Here is a 10858-nt window from a genome sequence, read left to right as displayed (position 1 = left end):
CAACCTTTATACTTACTGAGTGTGTTGAATTTTTGTTATGGCTCATGAAAATTTTGAGGGAATAGATAATAGAAATTTTTCACACTAGGGGCTTAACTTAAAATAAATCTATATTATAATTTTTTTTTAAGGGAAATAACAATGAAAAGAAAGATACATACTTGAAAAAGGGAAGATAGAAAGAACACGGTTCCCCCCCCCCCCCCCCCCCCCCCCCCCCCACACTTAAATGAAACATTGTCCCCAATGTTTCAAAGAAAACAAAAGAAATACAAAAAAGAAAAGAAAAGGAATCTAAAGTCAATGTTGCCTTCCGCCGCGTGTTCTTGGACCTAGTGATCTTTGACGTACTTCCAAATCATCAAACCTGCTGAGCAACTGAGCGAACCGCTGATCGGTTATTGCATTCCTCGCTTCCTGTTGTTGTTGCATCTGGCGCATCATCTGCATCACTTCGAGATTCTGCGCTTGCATACCATCAATAGCATCCATGATGTCGTCGTTGGTTGCTGGCCTTCTTCGTCGACGACGTCGTGAGGATGGACCAGCTGCATTATCGGAAGGGTTGAGTGGGACTGATTGTTATGCAGGAACCTGATCACCCTGCTCCATTTCGGCAAACTCGTCTGAAGGCGGGTTTGCTTGTGTAGGCTCGGTGGCTTCGGGAGCATTCAGATCATAGATGTGGCAGTTGGGATTGGTGACATCTGTTAGGGCAATGTTGGGTAGAACAACGCTTGGGACTTCCTGGTTGTTCACCATAAGGTAATACCCTCCGCCTACCCTGTTTTTGATTAGGCGGCTGGACCGACAGTAGCTTATATCCATCAATAGGGGTGGGAGAGATTGTAAATTCTGAAGTCGATCCCCAAGATTTAAGCCAAGTGCTATGGTGGTGATTAATCCACCAATTACAAAAGGTTGACGGCCTCTAGCACATAGGGTGCGGATATGATGAAATAGAAAGGAGGCAGCGTTTACTTGTGTATCTGCTGCAAAGACGCAGTGGAGGAAAAATAATTCCTTGGCGTTGACTTTGCTGTTGTTCGGTCGACCAAAAATAGTGTTTTGCAGGATGCGGATGAAGTACCGGATGGTTGGGTTATGTATATGGGAAGCAAGGAGCACATCCCAGTTGTTGGTTTCCACACCGGATATTTTCCTAAAGAGGTCGAAGGCGTTTATATGCCACTGGGAGTTCGGAGGTATCCTAGGGTGGACTTGACCTTCTACAGGGAATTGTAGCATGGTGCTCAATTGATTTTGGGATAGGGAGTATTCGGTGTTGAACATACGGAAGGTTGCGGTACCGATTAAGTACTCGTCTTCACCGGTGGGAGTGTTGTACGAATAAGAACTTAGAAATTCTAAGGTTAGGGATGGGTAGGTAGGTTGATTATGAGTGCAAAGAAAGGTTAAATCAGCAAGGCGGAGCATCCATTCTATACCTTGAAGTAATCCTAATTCTTGTAAACAAGTTAAATCAGGGTACCTGGTGGATTGAACGCCTCGCTGTTGGAAACGCTCGAACTGCTCCCTTTGATGATTATCATCTTCGGATCGGAAGATGATATTTCCGAAATCTTGGTTTCCCGCCATACCGATAAGTTGTTTGAAAGAAGTAGAAGGTAAGAAGATGAAATGTATTTTATAGAATGGTTTGTGGTGTATGAAGAAAGGTATGGTGGGTATTTATAGGAAAGGATTTGGAAGTTGGAAAGGGAGTGGTTGAAAAGTAAATAAATGTGGGTAAATGTGAATAAATGGGGAAGGTAAAAAGGTGGGATGGTGTAACGGTCGTGTCCCAACGGTTAGTAACGTTCACATAGCCAGAAGGTGTCACGCTCGTGACAGGGGTGTTACGGGCGTGACAGGCACTCGGTGTGACGTCCGTCATGGATTGTGTGACGCTCGTCACACAGTCATTCTGGCAACGTACTTTGTTTTTACCATTATATTTTATTGTTGTTATTTTGTTATGCATATGTTTTATTTTATTTTGCTATTGTGATACTTTTAAATTGTCTTGCATGCTATTCTACTTTCATAATATATGTATATCTTTAATAAGTCATGTAGGTGGCAACAGTAGAGAGCATTATTGATAGATATTTGCATAAGTCATAATAAAGTAAAATAAATCAATAGCTTCATAAAATAATCATAATGTAACATTGGAAGACAAAAACAAAAATGCGAAAGAGAAACAAATACTAATATTAAAAATAATGTAAAAACTAATGAATAGCCTAAACTAAAACTAAGTAACTAAGAAAAACAACTTCTAGCCACTTGCGGGATCTCTGGCCGGAGGAGCAAAGAAGTTAACACGGTTTAGCAACTCGTGGAATTGATTTGTCATAGTGCTCATGTATCCCAGAAATTCTTGTCCCATATTAGCTAGCTCTTCTCTGAGGGCGTCCTGTTCTGACATCAAAGCTTGAATGATGGTGTTATAATTATCTCCGGCATATGATGTCTAGGATCAGGTATTGCCGACTCTTCGGTCGGGACAGGTTGAGGAGGAGGGTCAATATCATAATAACCAGATGATGTCTGAGGGTCAGATTCAGCATAAGGAATCTGGTCGTCACAAATCTCGTAGTCCTAGATGGATTCGGTAGATCTAGCAGGGGAAGGTGTTCCGTTCAGGTTGTAGAGCCAGTTACTGCGGTTATGAACACTAGTCCTCGGATTAGGCAAGGTGAATAGGCAAAGAACTTGGTTGTTAATTATAAGCTCAAACTCTTCAGACCCTAGGTTTGCTATAAACATAGTGTTGAAGAGGAAGGGTATACTCATAGTCGCAATGCCACAGAAAGGGCTTAAGTCAAGCATAGGCTGACGTAATCCGATAGCATTACCAATCATGGTTATCAATCCGCCTATTTGAATTGGTGCTTGTTCATCTTGGATAAGGCGGTCAAAATTCGCCAACATAAAAGTGGCACCGATTACTGGACGGTTCTGGGAAGCGCAAAATATGATGAAGAGTTCATCACGTGAAACTGAGGTACTGTTTGACTTCTTCCCGAAAAGGGTGTGGGCCAGGATCTTATGGAAATAACGAAAGGTCGGGTTATGTATGTTTCCAGAAAGAAACTCATGTTCCTCGGGATCGTCATTTTCAGTCAAGCTTACCCAAAAATGTTCAAGTTCTCTATATTCAAAAAGGTCTTCTTGGCTCACTGTGAATGTATCAAAAGAGGTAGGGAAACCTAAAAGGGTGGTAAAATCTTGAATGTTAAATTGATACTCCATGTTGAACATTCTGAACTGAATAAAACCTCTGCTTATTCCTTTTCCATGGCTGGGTAGATAGATCAGAGAACTAAGGAATTCTAGAGTCAGTCTCCGATAAGTGACGAATTATCTACGGATAGGGGTGGTTTCCCACCCTATTTGACTCAGTAAATACATGACACTCTCTCTTAGTCCAAGGGCAGTCATTGCCCAATCATCAGCATACAAACTAGGTAGCATCTCTCTTTCTGCTAGTTCCTCAAACCTTTGTTTCTGAGCTTTCCCTCTGAATTTGATACCCATACGATCAATTTGGCCCATCGGGTTAGTGTTAGCTAGAGAAAAGAAAAACAAGAGTTTTAGTCAGTATTTGGCCAAATGCCGAAAGAAAGAAAAATTTTATAAGTTAAAGTAAATTAAGAATGAATACTAAATAGAATTTAAAAGAAAAATAATAATTAAAGAAGAAATAAAAATAAAATAAAAATTTGTGGGTTGTCTCCCACGAAGCGCTTTGTTTAATGTCGCAAGCTCGACATAAAAACTATCAAATATAATCTATAAATTCTGGAGGCATTTCGTCTAAGTGCAGGACTTGTGAATCTTCATTGTTCTCTGCATAATGATAATGTTTTAGACGCTGCCCGTTTACGATAAATGGTTCTATAGATTTTCCTTTAATTTCCACCGCTCCACTTGGAAAGACCTTGGTGATTTGGAAAGGGCCTGACCATCTAGAACGTAGTTTTCCTGGGAATAACTTAAGTTTAGAGTTGAACAAAAGGACTATATCGCCTTGTTTGAAGATTTTTCTCGATATACGTTTATCATGCCATTTCTTCGTTCTTTCTTTGTAGATTCTGGCATTTTCGTAGGCGTCTTGTCGAAGTTCCTCTAATTCGTTTATGTCAAGAACTCGCTTTTCACCAGCGGCCTTATAGTTTAAATTTAGATTTTTAATAGCCCAGTAGGCCTTATGTTCTAATTCTACCGGGAGGTGGCAAGATTTTCCATAAATAAGCTTAAATGGGGTTGTCCCTGTGGGAGTTTTGTAAGCAGTTCGATATGCCCATAAAGCTTCGGGTAGTTTCGATGACCAGTCTTTCCTTGAGGTGGCGACTGTTTTTTCTAATATTTGTTTAATTTCTCTGTTAGACACCTCCACTTGTCCACTGGTTTGAGGATGGTAAGGTGTTGCTACTCTATGTCTCACACCATACTTAAACAGTAGTTTTTCGAGTATCTTAGATATGAAATGCGATCCACCATCACTGACTACTATTCTCGGGACACCAAATCTTGGAAATATTATATTCTTAAAGAGTCTAGTTACTACTCGCGTGTCGTTTGTTGGAGAAGCTATAGCTTCAATCCATTTTGATACGTAGTCAACCGCCACGAGTATGTATTTGTTACCGAAAGAGGATGGAAAAGGTCCCATGAAGTCTATTCCCCACACGTCGAAAATCTCTACTTCCAAAATGCCTTTTTGTGGCATCTCGTCACGTCTAGATATGTTTCCTGTGCGTTGACATCTATCACATTTCTTAATAGCCGCATGCACATCCTTCCATATGTTTGGCCAATAAAGACCGGCTTGTAGGATTTTGGAGCAGGTCTTGGATGTACTTGCATGTCCACCATAAGGAGCGGAGTGATAGTGTTGGATTATATTTTCTACCTCTTCTTCAGGTATACACCGACGGAAAATACCATCGGGGCCTCTTTTGAAAAGTAAAGGGTCATCCCAGTAATAGTGTTTTATGTCATAGAAGAATCGTTTCTTTTGCTGGTAGGATAAAGTAGGTGGAACTATTTCGGCAGCTAAATAATTGACGAGATCAGCGTACCATGGTGTAACAGATATAGCTAAGGTGGTTTCTACCTGTTTATCAGCTTTATTTTCTTCCAAAGTAGCTATAAGTTTATCGTACGAGAAATCATCGTTGATCGATGTTCTTTCCGATTCCAGGTTTTCGAGTCTAGAGAGGTGATCTGCTACTACGTTTTCAGTTCCTTTCTTGTCTTTGATTTCCAAATCGAACTCTTGTAGCAACAAGATCCACCTTAGGAGTCTAGGTTTAGCATCTTTTTTTGTTAAGAGGTACTTGATAGCAGCGTGGTCAGTGTAAATGATTATTTTGGCTCCGACCAAGTAAAAACGAAATTTATCTAGCGCAAATACTACTACTAAAAGTTATTTCTCGGTTGTGGCGTAATTCATTTGTGCTTCATCTAGAGTTCTACTTGCGTAATATATGACGTGAAGCTTTTTATCCTTTCGTTGTCCTAAAACAACACCCACAGCGTAATCACTGGCATCACACATTATTTCGAATGGTTCATTCCAATCCGGTGTCTGCATTATGGGCGCGGAGATCAATGCTTGTTTAAGCGTTTGAAATGCTTCTAAACATTTATTGTCGAATATGAATTCAGCATCCTTCATCAATAGTCCGGTCAAAGGTTTAGTTATTTTAGAGAAGTCTTTAATGAATCGTCGGTAAAAACCGGCGTGTCCTAAGAAGCTTCGCACTTCTCTCACAGTTTTCGAAGGTTGAAGGTTTTCGATTACCTCTATTTTGGCTTTGTCTACTTCAATTCCTCTATTTGAGATGATGTGTCCTAAAACAATTCCTTCTTGTACCATAAAGTGACATTTTTCCCAATTAAGTACTAGGTTTACTTTTACACATCGTTCTAGAACTCTTTCTAGGTTTTCAAGGCATTCTTCAAAGCTTTGTCCGCATACGGAAAAATCGTCCATAAATACTTCCATGATGTTTTCGAGAAAATCGGCGAATATCGCCATCATGCACCTTTGGAAGGTTGCAGGAGCATTGCACAAGCCAAACGGCATTCGTCGATAAGCGAAGGTACCAAAAGGACACGTGAATGTTGTCTTTTCTTGGTCATCAGGATGAATTGGTATTTGAAAGAAGCCTGAATAACCGTCTAGATAGCAGAAATGAGAATGTTTTGCTAATCGTTCTAACATCTGGTCAATGAATGGTAAAGGGAAATGATCTTTTCGGGTTGCTTTGTTTAGTTTCCTATAGTCAATGCACATTCTCCATCCCGATTCGATTCGTTTGGTTATAGTTTCTCCTTTTTCATTTTCAATAACTGTTATACCTCCTTTCTTTGGTACTACGTGTACCGGACTAACCCATTTGCTATCAGATATAGGATATATGATACCTGCCTCTAATAACTTGGTTATTTCCTTCTTCACTACCTCACTCAGGATCGGGTTTAGTCTTCTCTGGTGTTCCCTAGAAGTTTTACAGTCTTTTTCTAGCATGATGCGGTGCATACAAATAGAAGGACTTATTCCTTTAAGGTCGGTGATGTTGTATCCTAGTGCGGTTGGATATTTTCTTAAGATATGCAGGAGTTTTTCTGTTTCGATTTTTCCTAGGTCTGCATTAACTATCACTGGTCGTTCAAGTTCTAAGTCTAGGAATTCATATCTCAGATTTTTGGGAAGTGTTTTCAGGTCTAGGGTTGGTTTGTTAAGGCATTGTGTAGGGTCCGATGTTATTGCTAAACATTGGTTAAGTTTGTCTTCTACAAGATAGTCAGATGATTTGTCATTTTCTAACTCTGTTTCTTTTATGCATTCATCGATGATATCCATGAAGTAACATGTGTCTTCTATTGCAGGTGCTTTCAAAAATTGGGAAAGAATGAACTCAATTTTCTCTTCTCCTACTTCGAAAGTGAGTCGTCCTCGTTTTACGTCTATGATCGCACCGGCGGTTGCTAAGAATGGTCTTCCCAATATAATGGGTGTAACTTCATCTTCTCTTATGTCTATAATTATAAAATCGGTTGGAATGTAGAATTGACCTATGCGCACGGGAACGTTTTCAAGAATTCCTACAGGATATCTAACAGAACAATCTGCTAGTTGCACAGACATTTTAGTTGGTCTTAATTCTCCCATTTCAAGTTTCTTGCATATGGATAAAGGCATAACACTAATACCGGCTCCTAAATCGCATAAGGCTTTATCTATGACAAATTTTCCTATGTGACAGGGTATAGAGAAACTACCTGGATCTTTAAGTTTAGGAGGCATATTCTGGATTATAGCGCTACATTCAGCAGTGAGTGTAATGGTTTCGCTTTCTTCAAGTTTCCTTTTATTAGAAAGAATTTCTTTTAAGAACTTAGCATATGAGGGCATCTGCGTAATAGCTTCTGTAAAAGGAATTGTGACGTTTAATTGTTTCAGTAGGTCAACAAATTTTTTAAATTGGCCCGCATCTTTGGTTTTAATAAGCCTTTGAGGGTAAGGGATAGGTGGTTTATAAGGCGGTGGAGGTACATAAGGTTCTTTCTTTTCTACGGTTTCCTTATTACTCTCTTCCTTTTCCTTAGGTTTATTTTCTTCCTCAGTTGACTTTTTAGAGTTTTGGTTTTCTATCCTTGGATCAGACGGTCCTTCCACTTCCGTTCCACTTCTTAGTATGATTGCATGAGCGTGGCTTCTCGGGTTAGGTTGGGGCTGTCCAGGAAATGTACCAGTTGGGGCAGCAGTAGGCGCTTGTTGTTGAGCTACTTGTGATATTTGTGTTTCCAGCATCTTGTTATGGGTAGCCAGGGCATCTACTTTACTTGCTAGTTGTTTAATTTGTTCGCCAGTGTGTACATTCTGGTTTAAGAAATCTTTATTGGTTTGCTGTTGAGAAGCTATGAAGTTCTCCATCATGATTTCCAAGTTGGATTTCCTAGGAACGCTATTGTTAGGTGTAGATGGGATCGGCTTTTGATATCCAGGAGGTATAGCTGGGGCTTGATTTGGAGCTTGTCCAGGCGCGTATAAGGCATTATTACTCTTATATGAAAAATTAGGATGATTCTTCCAGTTGGAGTTATAGGTATGCGAGTAGGGATTTCCTTGAGCATAGTTTACTTGCTCTGCTTGGATTCCTGTTAGGAGCTGACAATCTGCAGGAGTGTGACCTTGGATTCCACAGACTTCGCAATTCTGAGTTATGGCAACCACGGTGGCTGGAGGTGATACATTTAAACTTTCAATTTTCTGGGCCAAAGCTTCCACTTTTGCATTAACATGATCAAGGTTACTTATCTCGTACATGCCACTTTTCGCCTGAGGTTTTTCTACCATTGTTCTTTCGCTTCCCCACTGATAGTGGTTTTGGGCCATGCTCTCGATAAGTTGATAAGCATCAGCGTAAGGTTTGTTCATAAGTGCACCACCTGCGGCGGCGTCTATTGTTAACCTCGTGTTGTACAAGAGACCATTATAGAAGGTATGAATCACTAACCAGTCCTCTAAACCATGGTGTGGACAAAGTCTCATCATGTCTTTGTATCTTTCCCATGCTTCGAAAAGAGACTCGTTATCTTTCTATTTAAATCCATTTATCTGGGCTCTTAACATAGCTGTTTTGCTCGGCGGAAAATATCGGGCAAGAAAGACTTTCTTCAACTCGTTCCATGTGGTGACTGAGTTGGAAGGAAGAGACTGAAGCCATCTTCTAGCGCTATCTCTTAACGAGAAAGGAAAGAGACGAAGTCGAATTGCCTCTGAAGTGACACCATTAGCTTTAACAGTATCAGCGTATTGGACAAATACGGATAAATGAAGGTTTGGATCCTCTGTAGGATTTCCAGAGAATTGGTTCTGTTGCACTGCCTGCAACAGTGAAGGTTTAAGTTCGAAGTTGTTTGCTTCGATTGCGGGTGGAGCAATACTCGAATGCGGCTCATCTTGCGATGGAGCGGCATAATCTCGAAGAGCACAAGCTGGTTCTTCCATCTCGGGTATCGGTGAAGGAAGAAGATTTTTGAGATCAGGAATTTCGATTGGAGGGAGATTGTTTGCAGCACGATATTCCCGAATTCTTCGTAAGACTCTGAGATATAGTTCGATGTCATTGATTCGTAAGTAGAACGGCTCGCCTTGTGAGCGAGTGTGTGGCATACAAATCAACGAAAGAAATAAAAATAAAAATAAGCCTTAGTCTCTACAGCGTAACAGAAGAGTTACGATATCGACTAAATAAAAGTCCCCGGCAACGGCGCCAAAAACTTGATCGCGATTTTATGAGTCGAATTTGGGGTACAAACTGCAAGTGCACAGTTCTATCGCGTAGTTTTAAAAGATATCGATCCCACAGGGACTTATGAATCGATATACCGTTTTCTAAGGTTACTTCGTAAAGCTAAGGCGGATGATACTTTGATTGTTCGGGGGAAAAGTTAAAACTAAAATAAGATCTAGATTAAATATCAATTAAGCGGATATCGGTATGTAGTTCGTCGTAATTAGGGAATCAAATCTTCGTTGGTTTCTTGGTTTTTTTTAAAATAAATCTTTTCAGTAAATACTATTGATTAAAAGTCTTTTCTCAAACTCTCGCTCTGTTGAATAGACTATGACTTTATATTAACGCAGCTGTCACTTATTGGTTAAGTCCAAAATCACTTTTTGAAAACAACAGAATCTATAGAAACTCTTTTTAAGAAAACACTAATCGTTTAAACACCCTCGTCTCAAACTCTCGCTCTGTTGACTTAGATTATATAATTAAATTCAAATGCTTAACTCTCGTCCTCACATTTAACTTTTAAAAATACTTTTTGAAAAAGATTAGAATTTAATTAACTCTAAAAATTGCTTTCGCCCTGATTTAGAATTAATGCTCAATTTACTATGTCCAGTTAAAAACTCAAACTCTCGTTCTATTGAATTTAACTTCTTTATGTCTTTTACTCTCGTACAAAAACTTTGTTATTAAACCTGTAAATTGAGACCATAAAAAAAGTGACTTTATTTTTAAACGTAATTTAACCAACTTGGTTTTGATTCCTTCATTCCGCTTACTTTACATACCGATACGTAAATAAATTAGCCGGACATGTTAAACAGACCTAAACAATGCTTAAATAAATCCATCTCAGGCAAATAATATAAATAAACAATAAAGCAGGGCATATATAAATTCAAACAATAATTAAAGAACCTGGGTAATTAATAGCAGTCTTGAACACTCCACCACAAACCGGTTGGATTTGTTCTTGAATTCTTCAATCGGACAGGAAAATAAAAAGTGAAGGAATAAAAATCTAGGATATAACGTAAGGTTAGATCTAGTAAAAGGTACACAATGATTTCCGGTGTAGAAACTATTGTGTGAAAAATTAATTAAGTGCTTAAAGGAATTGCTGGAAAGGAAAAATAACAATTGCAAATAAAAGTAAAAACTGTAAAAATAATGCTGTAAAGTATGCTTGCACGGCTGGAAGAGAAAAAGCACGAAGAGGAGAGACGGGAGCGAGTGCAGGGTTTGCCAAAAGCCACTATTTATATTACTCACTTTTTGTAACGGTTTCCAAAAGCTTTCCGTGTAAAAATCCTCACGTTCCAATAGTCAAGCGTAACAATAGGCTTCAACGTGCCTCTGTTGCGCTTCTGAAGCCAAAAATATAGGAGAATGGTGTGACGTCCGTCACACCATGTGTTACGCTCGTAACACAAGTAGGCAGGGCGTGACGCTCGTCACAGGCGCAGCGCCTGTGCTTTTGGGCTGGGCTTTGGCTTGGTGGAATTTGTTTCTTTTCATTTCTTTTTGCACCTCCT

At 39.6% G+C, this 10858-nt stretch overlaps 1 non-coding gene across 1 annotated transcript; it reads left to right on the top strand.

Moving 5' to 3' along the window:
- Positions 1–8549: 8549 nt before the first annotated feature.
- Positions 8550–8656, top strand: LOC127133617 (small nucleolar RNA R71). Its single transcript, XR_007807571.1, has one exon. It is a non-coding gene; the product is annotated as a small nucleolar RNA R71 (small nucleolar RNA).
- The last annotated feature ends 2202 nt before the right edge of the window (positions 8657–10858 follow it).

This window comes from Lathyrus oleraceus, chromosome 3 (assembly GCF_024323335.1).
Source record: "Lathyrus oleraceus cultivar Zhongwan6 chromosome 3, CAAS_Psat_ZW6_1.0, whole genome shotgun sequence".
In the NCBI taxonomy this organism is placed as follows: Eukaryota; Viridiplantae; Streptophyta; class Magnoliopsida; order Fabales; family Fabaceae; genus Lathyrus; species Lathyrus oleraceus.
Note: the sequence above shows the minus strand (reverse complement) of the source record. Positions and strands in the feature narration are given on the sequence as shown.